Below are 13,137 nucleotides of genomic sequence, written 5' to 3' on the forward strand. Positions count from 1 at the left end.
ACTTGCCAAAGTAGAAGGTGGAACAATGTTTTGTGTAGTATGTTATGCCAATTGGGCTTGATATCCCTTCGAGGCAGCAAGATTAAGTTGTAGGAAGACCTTTCAAGAGTGTGAGTGAGCAGAAAAGGGGCAAATTACTTTCTAGATGAGCAAGCATAAAATAAAGCATTATGAGAGAATAACTCAAACTTTTTGTAGAATGATGACTTTGTAGCTCTGCATGAAGACACTGGGAGTCTAGAGGTCATCATTGACTACTTACTGAAAGCATCAATTAAAAACTTTGTTGCCCATAATGTTGCTGTTGTTAGCTGCCATGGAATTAGCCCCGAACTCATGGTATCCCTGTGCACAATGGAATGAAGTGCTGGCCAGTCCTGTGACACATCTAAGAATGACTGCAGTTCAGACCATTGGGATCCATAGGGCTTTACTGGCTGTTTTTAGAAGTAGACCATCACACCTTTCTTCCCAATCTGTCTTAGTCTGGTAGCTCTGCTGAAATTCATTCAGCATCATAATAACACACAGGCCTCCAGTGACAGACATGGCTGCTCATGAGGTGCTTTGGCTGGGAATCGAACCCAGGTCTCCTGTGTAGGAGGTGAAAACTCTACCACTGAACACCAGTGTCCCATGTTGCCCATATTAGAGTTTTAGAGTGGAGTCTCAACTCCTGTTGCTAGTTAATGTGACCTTGGCAAGTTACTTAACATTTCTAAGTCTTAGTATCCTCTTGTCAAATGAGGGTAGTGATAACATCTGTCTTTGGAGTTAAGAGAGGTTGAAATGAAGAAAAAAAAAAAAGGAGTTAAGAGAGGTTGAAATGAAGAAAAAAAAAAAGCAGTGGTTAAGTGCTTTGGTTAGCAGTTTGAACCCACCAGCTGCTCTGTGGGAGAAAGATTTGGCTATCTGCTTCTGTAAAGATTAAAGCCTTGGAAACCCAATGGTGTAGTTATTATACTCTGTCCTATAGTGTCGTTATAGTTGTCATTGACTTAATGGCAGTAGGTGTGGTTTGGTTTGAAGCATGTTGTTGTTGTTGTTATGATGTGCTGTCGAGTCGGACCCGACTAATAGCGACCCCTCCTTGGGTTCCCGAGGCAGTATCCCTATGGAAGTAGATTTCCCAACTTTCCTTCCGAGGAGTGGCTGGTGGGTTTGAACCACCAGCCTTCTGGTTAGCAGTCAAGTGCCTTTGGCACTATGCTACCAGAGCTCTCGGTTTGAAGCATAGTGGTTGGCATAGAGAATGCACTTGCTGGTGGTGTTTGCTGCTGTTATGGCTGAAGCAAAAAAGAACAAAAGGCATGTTGGATAAAATTAAGATGAAATTGGACAGTACCATGTAAAACACGGGGATTAAATGAGCCAGTGCATGTGAAAAGATTTAGCACAGTGCCTGCACAGAGCACATAATCAGTTGAGGTTGGTTGAACCTGATTCACAAGGGGAAACTAGGCTGTTTGGGAGTATTTTACAGGTAATAAGAAGGAGGGCAATCATGTTGGCTTATAAAATGATCTTTGGAGGCAATTTACTGGGTCTGGCTCAAATTTTCCCTTAATCTGTTTTTTTTTTTAATTTATTCTTAATGCCATATATTTGCATTTTACAATTGGGAATTAGCCTTGTCAAGGCCTGCAACATTATATATATATACGTATGTATGTATGTATGTGTGTATATATATGTATGTATGTGTATATGTGTGTATATGTGTGTGTATATACATATACATGTACATATACCTATACCTATACCTATACATATCTCCAGTTGTAAAACCAGTGGCCTTTGAGGAGCTTTTGACCTGGACATTCCATATGTGTCAGAGTAGAACTGTGCTCCTGGAGTGTTCAGTGGCTGAGTTTTTCAGTAGTAGTTTACCAGGTCTTTCTTTGAGGTGCCGCTGGGTTAACTTGAAGTGCTGTACTTTTGGTTAGTAGCCTAATTCTTTAACTGTTTGCACCACTGTGGGACTCCAGTGTAGGTGTATGGTTTTGTATAATCCATTGAATATTCAGCCCAGACAGTAGTAGCATAAACACAACCCTGAATAAGGAATTTGCTCATGTTTTTTTTTCTGCTAGATACATTAGTAAAATGTTGGATCAATTGGCTAGATCAATTAAAAAAAAAAAAAAAGAGGTATTATCCAGTCTATTTATAATGAATGGCATAATAATGTTTATTCGATACTTTCTAAGACTGTCACATGCTTGTATTTGTGGACACTTAGTTACTCTGTTTGCTTTCTTTCTTCAGTCTTGCCAGCTTCCCCAAGCACTAATTTGTGTACGTGGTAACCTTAACCATGTATTTTCAAATCATTTGCAACATGAAAAAGGTAGTTTTGATTTATGTTTCACGTTTACTTGATTTGAGGGAATGATTTTTAAAATGATAATTAAATACTTGACTATTCCTGGGATTGTGACATGGTTCCTTTTCAAATATCTGATCTGAAAATTTCGGTAAAGGGCATGAAAGAAAAAACAAACAAGAACTAGGGCAGATAATAAATGCCGTATTGATGTTTAGTAAAGACAAGCAAACTGTGACCTGAATGAGTCGGTCTCTGGGGAGTCTGCTTCAGAGCTTTTCCGAGTGTTTGGCTTTTCTGTGGGATTTACCCCCCAATCATGTTCGAAGAGGCTGGATTATAATTGAGAATGCAGAGATTAATGGCCTGTTGTGACTAATCCACTAAACCCCTACTCCTCTTTCTCTGAAATTGATTAAACTCAGAGACAGATGATAGACCGACACCAACTAACCTGATATGAGATTCCAACAAATTAATGACACTTAAGTAATGTTAACAGAGAATCATGGAACCTTCATAAACACAGTCACTGTTTTCGTCAGGTTTCTCTACAGAAGCAGAACTGGTAACAGACGTGCACAGTAAATATGTATGTGTATATGTATATGTCGGGAGCTCTGGTAGCCTAGTGCCTGAGGCACTTGACTGCTAACCAGAAGCCTGGTAGTTCAAACCCACCAGCCACTCCTTCGAAGGAATATGGGGCAATCTACTTCCGTAGTGATAACTGCCTCGGAAACCCAAGGAGGGGTTGCTATGAGTCAGGTCCCACTCGACGGCACATAACAACAACAACAACAACATAGGTATATGTATGAATGTATACCTTACAAGATACTGTCCCTGTTGCCATCAAATTGATTCTGACTCATAGTGGCTATTTAGGACAAAGTAGAAGAGCCCTGCAGGGTCTCCAAGGCTTTACATCTTCATGGAAGCAGACTGCCACATCTTTCTCTCACAGAGTAGCTGGTGGGTTCAAATCACCAATCTTTTGGTTAGCAGCTGAGTGCTTTAACCACTGTACAACCAGGGCCCCTTCTAGATATTGTGTGTATGCATGTGTATGTGTATGGGTATATGTATGTATGTTTTGAGAGAGAGAGAGAAAGATTGGTACTGATGTATTTATTTTAGGGAATTGACTAATGAAATTCTAGGGGCGTTGCTAAATGCAAAATGTGTAGGTCTGCTGCCAGGTAAGAGATTCCTGTAGTCTTACATCCTGAAATGCATAGGTCAAGTGACAGTACCACTGAATGGTGGAGGGGTTCTGTCATGATGTCTGTTAATAGTATGGGGGCAGAATACACCTTAGGGAAAATTCCACTTTTGCTCTTAAGGCCTTCAACTGGTTGGGTGAGCCCCACCCACATTATGGATAATAATCATTTTATCTAAGGCCAGCTGATTTAAACCTATGCAAGTACTTTATGGCAGCATAGACTAGTATCTGATTAAACAATCCGGCAATGTAACTTTAGTAGTTAGGGTTAAGTGTCATCTTGGCTAGGCCTCCTTTTGAGTAGCTGGGCAGCTGGATGTATTTACTCCCCATGGTGAAACTGATAATCAGCTCCATGGTGGAATCTGCTGTGAGCAGCTGCTTTAGGGATATGGTCTGCTTCCAGTGTATAGGGAGAAGCTTTGAGAAAGGTCTCTAGCTTTTTGGCACACTTGAGTCCTGCATTTAGCCAAGCCTTCATTGAGCAGCCTGCCATGTTGCCTGCCAGTCTTGGCACTGTTTCTGGATTTGAACCAGTGGCCTGCTGTGTTGTTTGATAATCTTAGGACTGTGCCATTTTCTCAACCTTGGTTTTGTCAGCCTCGTCAGCCAGCAGCTGCCTGAGTTAAGAGATACCTCCACCTGCAGTGGGCCAGGAGCAAGAGATAGAGCTGAAGCCCAAGGTTAAGGGGACTTTACCCAGCCCCTAGAGCTGGCACTTTGAACTTGGACTTCTAGTCTCCTAAACTAGAATGTGGCAGCTCTGGTAGTATAGTGCCTAAGGCACTTGACTGCTATCCAGAAGGTTGGCAATTCAAATCCACCAGCCACTCCTTGGAAGGAAGGTTGGGCAATCTATTTCTGTAGTGATACTGCCTCAGAAACCTAAGGAGAGGTTGCTAGGAGTTGGGTCTGACTCGACGGCACATAACAACAACAACAATAACAAACTAGAATGTATGAAGCATGAATCTAGGAAAATGGAAAGTTGTAAAACATGAAAGGGAACTCATAAATATTGATATCCTAGGCATTAATGAGCTGAAATAGATTGTTTTGCCCATTTTTAATCAGACAACCATATGATATATTATGCTGGGAATGACAAATTGAAGAGGACTGGCATGGCATTCATCGTCACAAAGAATGTTTCAAGATCTATCCTGCAGTACAGTGTTGTCAGTGATAGGATAGTATCCAGATACCTACAAGGAAGTCAATATAACTGTTATTCAAATCTGTGCACCAAAGCCAAAGATGAAGAAATTGAAGGCTTTTACCAACTTCTGCAGTCTGAAATAGATTGAACATGCAATCAAGATGCGTTGATTATCACTGTTGATTAGAATGCAAAAGTTGAGAACAAAGAAGAATCATTGGTAGTTAGAAAATATGGCCTTGATGATAGAAATGACACTGGAGATCACGTGATAGAATTTTACAAGACCAGTGACTTACTCATTGCAAGTAACTTTTTTCAACAACATAAATGGTGGACTCTCCACATGGGCTTTGCCAGATGGAGGACACAGGAATCAGATCTCCTACATCTGTGCAAAGAGACAATGGAGAAGCTCAATATCGTCAGCCAAAACAAGGCCAGGAGCTGACTGTGGAACACATCATCAACTGTTCATATGCAAGTTCAAGTTGAAGCTGAAAACAATTAAAACAAGTCCATGAGAGCCAAAATATGACCTTTATTATATCCCACCTAATTTAGAGACTGTCTAAAGAATAGATTTGAGGCATTAAACACAAATGACTGAAAACCACATAAACTGTGGGATGATATCAAGAACATCATCCATGAAGTAAGCACAAAGTCATTAAAAAGAAAGAAAAGGAAGAACAGACCAAAATGGATGTCAAAAGAGACTCTGAAACTTGCCCTTGAATGGAGAGTAGCTAAAGCAGATAGAAGAAATGACAAGATAAAAGAGCTGAACAGAAGATTTCAGAGAGCAGCTTGAGAAGGCAAAGTCAATTATTATAATGAAATGTGCAAAGGCCTGGAGTTAGAAAACTGAAAGGAAGAACACACTCAGCATTTCTCAAACTGAAAGAACTGAAGAAAAAATGTAAGTCTTTAGTGGCAATATTGAAAGATTCTATGGACAGGCTATTGAATGATGTGGGAAACAGCCAAAGAAGATGGAAGGAATACACAGTCACTGTACCAAAAAGAACTGGTAGCTATTCATCCATTTCGAGAGGTGGCATATGATCAAGAACCAATGGTATTAAAGGAAGAAGTTGAAGCTGAGTCAGAGGAACTGGCAAAAAACAAGGCTCCAGGAATTGACAGAATACTCATAGAGATGTTTCAACAAACAGATGCTGCACTGGTGGAGGTACTTACTCATCTATGCCAAGAAACTTTGAAGACAGTTTCCTGGTGAGCTGACTAGAAGAGATCCATATTTCTACCCATTCCAAAGAAAGGGGATCCCACAAAATGTGGAAATTATTGAACAATATCATTAATATCACATGCAAGTAAAATCTAGAGTTTAATTCAATAATGGTTGCAGCAGTATATTGATAGGGAACTTCCAGAAATTCAAGCTAGATTTACAAGAAGACATAGAACAAGAAATATCGTTGCTAATGTCAGACGGATCTTGGCTGAAAGCAAAGAATACCAGAAAGACGTTTACTTGTGTTTTATTGACTATGCAAAAACGTTAGACTGTGTGGATCATAACAAATTACAGATAACAATGAGAAAAATGGAAATTCCAGAACACTTAATTGTGCTCATGAGGAACCTGTGCATAGACCAGGAGGCTATTGTTCAAACAGAACAAGGGGATACTGCATGATTTAAAATCAGGAAAGGAGTGTGTCAGGGTTGTATCCTTTCACCATACTTACTTGATCTGTATTCTGAGCAAATAATCGAAGCTGGATTGTATGAAGAACGCAGCATCAGAATTGAAAGAAGATTCATTAACAACCTGTGGTATGTAGACGACACAACCTTGTTAGCTGAAAGTGAAGATGACTTGAAGCACTTACTGATGAAGATTAAAGACTACAGTCTGCAGTATGGATTTCACCTCAACATAAAGAAAACGAAAATCCTCACAACTGGACCAGTAAGCAGCATCATGATAAATGGAGAAAAAAAGATTGAAGTTGTCAAAGATTTCATATTACTTGGTTCCACAATCAACACCAAAGGAAGCAGCAGTTAAGAAATCAGACAATGTATTGCACTGGGCAAATCTGTGGCAGAAGACCTCTTCCAAGTGCTAAAGAGCAAAAATGTCTCTTTGAAGACTAAGGAATGCCTATTGAAGTCATGGTATTTTCAGTCGTCTTATATGCCTGTGAAAGCTGTACACCGAATAAGGAAGACCAAAGAAAAGTTGATGGTTTTGAGCTGTGATGTTGGCGAAGAATAGTGGAAGTACCATGGACTGCCCGAAGAACAAACAAATCTGTCCTGGAAGAAGTACAGCTGTAATATTCCTTGGAAGAGAGAAGGCCAGACTTTGACCTGCTTTGGTCATGTTGTCAGAAGGAACCATTCCCTGGAGAACGATGTCATGCTTGGTAAAGTGGAAGGTCAGTGAAAAAGGAGAAGACCCTCGAGATGGATTGACGTAGTGGCTGCTGCAGTGGACTCAGGTATAGTATTGTGGGGCAGCTGCAGGACTGAGCAGTGTTTCGTTCTGTTGTGTGTAGGATTGCTATGAGTTGGTGCCTACTTGACAGCACCTAACAATGACAACAAACTGTAGGAGAATAAATCCATTTGTTAAAGCCATACATTTATAGTATGTCTGTTATAGCAGCACTCAAACCAAAAACCAAACTCACTGCCATCGAGTCAATTCCTACTCATAGTGAAGCCCTTTGGGTTTCCAAGGTGGTAAATCTACATGGAAGTAGATTGCCCAGTCTTACTTCTACCTAGTGGCTGGTGGGTTTGAACTGCCAATCTTCTGGTTAGCAGTCAAATGCCTTAGGCACTATGCTACGACAGCTGCTTATAGTAGCACTGGAGAATCAAAACAATAATCAACCAAGGTGACACATAAGATTAACCATCACAGTCACCTTTTGCATTTTTTTTTAGTTGCTTATTAGATCTCAATGTGTTGTTTCATGATTTCTTTTCTTGAAGAGAACTTTTTAAAGATAATTAAAAAATATATAATTACCTTTTAAATTGATAGTACCAGTATAAGGCAATTTTATGTAATTTAGAAACAGAAAATGAAACAAATCATTTGCAAATACTTGCCCTTAACACGACTGTTGTTAAAATTCTGGTTAATTTTCTTCTAGGTTTTTATTTATAACAGTTTTTACTTATTTGAAATTATATCACACTACTCGCTTTTTGACCAAAAAGTTATGTTAGATAAATATATGTTCTGTGTTTATTAAAGCAAGATATATCTAAAATGTGGGCAAAAGCAATGTGAAAATAATTATCTAGATAGATGGATGTTGTTGTTGTTGTTATGTGCCGTCGAGTCGGCCCTGACTCATAGCTAGCCTTCCTTGGGTTTCTGAGGCGGTATCACTATGGAAGTAGGATTGCCCAGCCTTCCTTCCGAGGAGTGGCTGGTGAGTTTGAACCGCCAGCTTTCTGGTTAGCAGTCAGGTGCCTTAGGCACTATGCTACCAGAGCTCCTAGATAGATGGATAGGTATGGCATTTGATGAAAATCATAATTTTGTGCCAAACGTGTGAGTCTCATTTGGGTGAAATTTGAACAAAAGTTAAATTTCTAAACCTTTAAGTTTAGATACAGTATATTTGAAAAAAAAATTACAAGAAAGATGAAAAATGAGAAATCTAATGATAACAGTAAGGGTTTTTTAGCAGGAACAACACTGGGAGAAAGAATTCAGGAATGAGGTTTTTTAAAAAAAAACAAACTATTATAACACAGAAAAATATTTCATTGTATTGAGAAGCTAGCTAGTAATGGTTAAGAGTATAGAAGACCTAGATTTAAACCTGTACTCTGGTGGTGTAGGGACTAAGGCATTTGACTGCTAACCAGAAGGCTGGTGGTTCAACCCACTAGCCACTCTTTAGAAGGAAGATTGGGCAATCTACTTCCATAGTGATACTGCCTTGGAACTCAAGGAGCAGTCACTATGAGTCAGATCTGACTCGATGGCAATGAGTTTGGTTTTTTCTTTTTCTTTTTTTTGGTTTTCTGCTTCTTATAATCTGTATGGTTTTAGACCCTCTTTCTGGGTCTTAGTTTTTGTATCTATAATACAGAAACAAAATGACCACCTCAGTGATTTATTTTTATGAGTGAAATGATATATGAAAGTAAAGCACTTAGCCCATTATTATTTGGCAGATAATATCAGCTCAGTAATTTTGACCTTTAGTATCATTATGTTCTAAGCTGATGAAGTGTGATGGAGTCAGTCACACCCTCCTAGTAAAGGATTCTTTGAGTTGTCTGCTTTGTACTGTTGTTATTAGGTCCCAGTGAGTTCTGACTCATAGTGACCTTGTGTATAACAGAAGGAAATGTTGCCGAGTCCTGCACCGTCTTCTCAGTAGTAGGTATGTTTGAACCCTTTGTTGTAGCCACTGTGTCAACCCACCTTGTTGAGGGTCTTCCTCTTTTTTGATGACCCTCTACTTGTAGAAGCCCAGAAAATTTCAGTGCCTCCTACAGACTCTAAGAAAAGTTCAAACTCTTGAATACAATATTTAAAAGTCTTCCATGAAGACTGTACTTTCAGGGATCATTTCTATAGTTCATTACTAGAGAAGTTTCTTTGATCTTATAGAGAACTGAAAACCACTATACGGAAGCATAGCGTTCCTCTTCTGAGCAGGAAGCTGGCTTTTGGTGTTACTTTACTGCACTTGCTATTTGCCATTGATGATCATTCTTCTCTTCCTTTCAGGAGAGTAAGAGGGAGAGAACACTGAGTAGGAAATTTAAAAAAAAAAAAAAAAAAGTCTTCCACGATATGCTATGAACTAACCTTCCAAACTTTGCACCGGTTTTCTAACTCACACTTATATGAACAAACCTTGCACACACTTACCTGTACCTTGCTCCAGCTTCCTCCACCTGGTTTTTACTACCTGAATCATACCCATCTCACGTATCAGTTAATGGGGCTACTTCTATGTGAATACTGTTGTAATTAGTCCAACCGTCAGTTGTCTCTTGGTCCTCTACACCCATACACCTACTGGCTCTTACTGTCCACGGTACTCCTCATCCATCTACACCAGATGGAAAAGTCATCATAGTCAGGATTCATATATGTTTGTATCCCCTCCCCACCCCTAGCACAGCATGGTGGGGTTTCAGTTACCTCTGTGTAACGGTCATTATTGCTATATCCTTACAAGTAGTATCTGTTGATTTCAGTTTTATTTCTTCCTCCTCTATTCATCTAGACCTTTTGGAGATAGTAAAATTCGGACCAGGGCTCAGCAACCAATAGTCGAAGGGCCAAATCTGGCACACTGTCTGTTTTTGTAAATAGAGTTTTGTTGGAACACAGCCATGATCATTCATTTATGTATTGTCCATAGCTGCTTTTGCACCACCACAGCAGAGGCCTTAATAGCTGCAAAGCCTAAAATATTTGCTATCTGGCCCTTTACAGACAAACCTTCAACCCCTGACTGAGATGATTGATTTCAATGCTTCCAACGGTAGAAGAAGAAAATGGGTCCCTGGATAATCCATTTTCTTCAATAAATAGTTGGTTTAAATTTTGGATGATATAACCTAGAAAATCTAGGAACCTCAGAACTGTCTTGACTTTTGGGGATGCCTTGGCAGATTATACCACCCCAGTGGGTTTCCTCAGCACCTACCCCTGTCAGAAGAAACCAAAGAGGAAATCTCAGTTTGTGCTGGTTGCATTTATAAATCTTCCTTTGCTTGAAGTAGCTCTGGCCCTGCCTAGGTAAACGTTCTGGAAGCAGCCACCCGCCCCTCATCGCAGGTGTGTGCTGAGGATGGCAGCTTGGCAGGGAAGGAACAAGCTTTCTGGGAATTATGTTTTGCTGCCAGTTCTTTGAAAAAATAAACCACCTCTTTTGGAAATGTGAAGGTCAGACCACATTCAGAAATAAGAACATCATCTGGAGAGACGAGCAGTTTTAAGAATGACAGCTCGAGAAATCAGACCTTTCCCTCTGATGATTGACACAAGCCAGACATACAACTCGGGCCGTGGTTGGTTCCTGTGTTTGAGCAGAGAATTTTCTCCCAAATAACAAGCTGAATATGGTTTGTGGGGCTGTGGGAAATGAGAGGTAGTTGTCTTCCCTGGACAGATGGGGACACTGAAGTCAAACAGCAGTGGCTTACACTGACTGCAGAGAGAGTGGGTTCAGTAAGGACCTGGCTGGACTCAGGAGCTGGATCCCCAGTCCTTAGGCAGGGCATTTGTACTGAGAAGCCCCCAAAGCAGATTGCAGTATGCCGCTTAATAGAGGCTCTCTTAGGCTCTGGAACAGGAGCTGGCAAATAGCAACCCACAGGCCAAATCCAGCACACTGCTTAGTGTTGTAAGGTTTGTTGTTGGTCTCATCAAATTGGCTCAGGCTCACAGAAACCCAATAAATAATGGAAGGAAATGTCGCCTGGTCTTTCGCAATCCTTACAGATGTTGCTCTGTTTGAGCCCTTTGTTGTAGCCACTGTGTCAGTCCATCTCATTGAGGGTCTTCCTCCTTTTCACTGACCCTCTACTTTACCAAGCATGATGTCCTTCTCCAGGCACTGGTCTTTCCTAATAACATGTCCAGTGTCAGCAACAAAAAGTCTTACTTTTGTCTCTTCAGAGGAGCATTCTAGTTGCACTTCTTCCAATACAGATTTGTTCATTCTTCTGGAAGTCCATGGTATAGTCAATGTTTTTCATCAACACTAATTCAAATGCATCAGTTCTTCTTCAAATGAATTTGGGAGGATTCCATCCCTTTCTGTGTTCTGGAATAGGTTGAGTAAGATTGGTGTCAGCTCTTCTTTGAATGATTGGTAGAATGCTCCAGTGAAACCATCTGGGCCAGTACTTTTTTTGTTGGGAATTTTTTTATGACCTGTTCAGTTTCTTCTTTTGTTATGGGTCTGTTCAAATGTTCTACCTTTGTATCTGTATTACTTAAGCTAAGTAATGTGTTTCTAAAGGAGCTCTGGTAGCATAGTGCCTAAGGCACTTAACTGCTAACCAGAAGGCTGGTGGTTCAAATCCACCAGCCACGCCTCAGAAGGAAGGTTAGGCAATCTACTTCTGAAGTGATATTGCCTCAGAAACCCAAGGGGGGGTCGCTATGAGTCGGGTCCGACTTGACGGCACATAACAACAACAACAACAACAGTGTGTTTCTAGAAATCTGTCCATTTCTTCTAGGTTTTCATATTTGTTGGAGTTCTTCATAGTATCTTGGTACTAGTATTTTTATTTTTGTTGGTTCTCTTGTGACATCAGGAGCTCTGGTGGCATAGTGCCTAAGGCATTTGACTGATAACCAGAAGACTGGCGGTTCAAACCCACCAGCCACTCCTTGGAAGGAAGACTGGGCAATCTGTTTCTGTAGAGATAACTGCCTCAGAAACCCTAGGAGGGGTTGCTGTGAGTTGGAACTGACTTGATGGCAGTGAGTTTGGTTTTGGTTGTGATGTCACCTCTTTCGTTTCTTATTTATGTAACTTGCATATTCTCCTTCTTTTCCTTTGTTGATCTTGCCAGTGGTTTGTCATTTATATTAGTTTTTTTCAAAGAACCAACTTTTAGTTTTGTTGATTTTTTTCTATTGTCTTTTTATTTTCTGTTTCATTTATTTCTGCTCAAACCTTTATTATGTCTTATCTTCTGGTGATTATAGGCTTTTTTTTTTGCGGCTCTTTTTTTAACTGCTGGAGATGTTAGGTTAAGGTGTTGATTTGGGGTCTTTTTTTTTTTCTTTTTTTGGTATGTGCATCTACTGGTATAAATTGCCACCTGATCACTGTTTTTGCTGTGTCCCAAAGATTTTTGTGTGTTATGTTTTCATTCTCCTTTGATTCAAGGAATTTTTTAATTTAAGTTCTTACTTTTTCTATTACCTGGTCATTTTTCAGGAAGGTGTTATTCAGTTTCCATGCATTTGCTCTTTTCCAATTGGTCTTCCTAGTGATGATTTCTAATTTTTATAGCGTTGTGATCTGAGAAGATGCTTTAGAGTGTTGCAGTGTTTTTAAACTTAGTGAGACTTGCTTTGTGGCCTAACATATGGTCTGTCCTGGAGAATGTTCCATGTGTGCTGTAAAAGAATGTATATTTTGCTGTTGTTGGGTGAAGTGCTCTGTAGATGTCTGTAAGGTCAAATTGGTTGATTGTATTGTTCAGTTCTCCATCTTTCCTGAGTTTCTTTCCATTTTTTCGATCTCTTATTGAAAATGGTGTATTAAAGTCTCCTACTATTACTAAAAAGCCTTGAACCCGGACAGAAGAGCAGTCAGCCCCAGGGATACAGGTGAGGAGAGACAACTCAGGGACGCCCAAAGAAGCAGGCCAGAAGAGCAGGAGAAAGGGGATTAAAAGCCAGGAAGCCAGACAGAGGAACAGTCAACCACAGGG

At 40.1% G+C, this 13,137-nt stretch overlaps 1 protein-coding gene and 1 non-coding gene across 2 annotated transcripts in view; both read left to right on the forward strand.

The window, feature by feature from the left end:
* Positions 1 to 13,137, forward strand: part of CA10 (carbonic anhydrase 10) — a 755,177-nt gene that overhangs the window by 17,007 nt on the left and 725,033 nt on the right. The gene's annotated exons all lie outside the window — the stretch shown is intronic.
* Positions 9,271 to 9,484, forward strand: LOC122150080. Its single transcript, XR_006163476.1, has one exon. It is a non-coding gene; the product is annotated as a small nucleolar RNA U3 (small nucleolar RNA).

Source organism: Orycteropus afer, unplaced genomic scaffold (genome assembly GCF_000298275.1).
Source record: "Orycteropus afer afer isolate SDZICR_OR568_19922 unplaced genomic scaffold, OryAfe1.0 scaffold00085, whole genome shotgun sequence".
NCBI classification, from domain to species: domain Eukaryota; kingdom Metazoa; phylum Chordata; class Mammalia; order Tubulidentata; family Orycteropodidae; genus Orycteropus; species Orycteropus afer.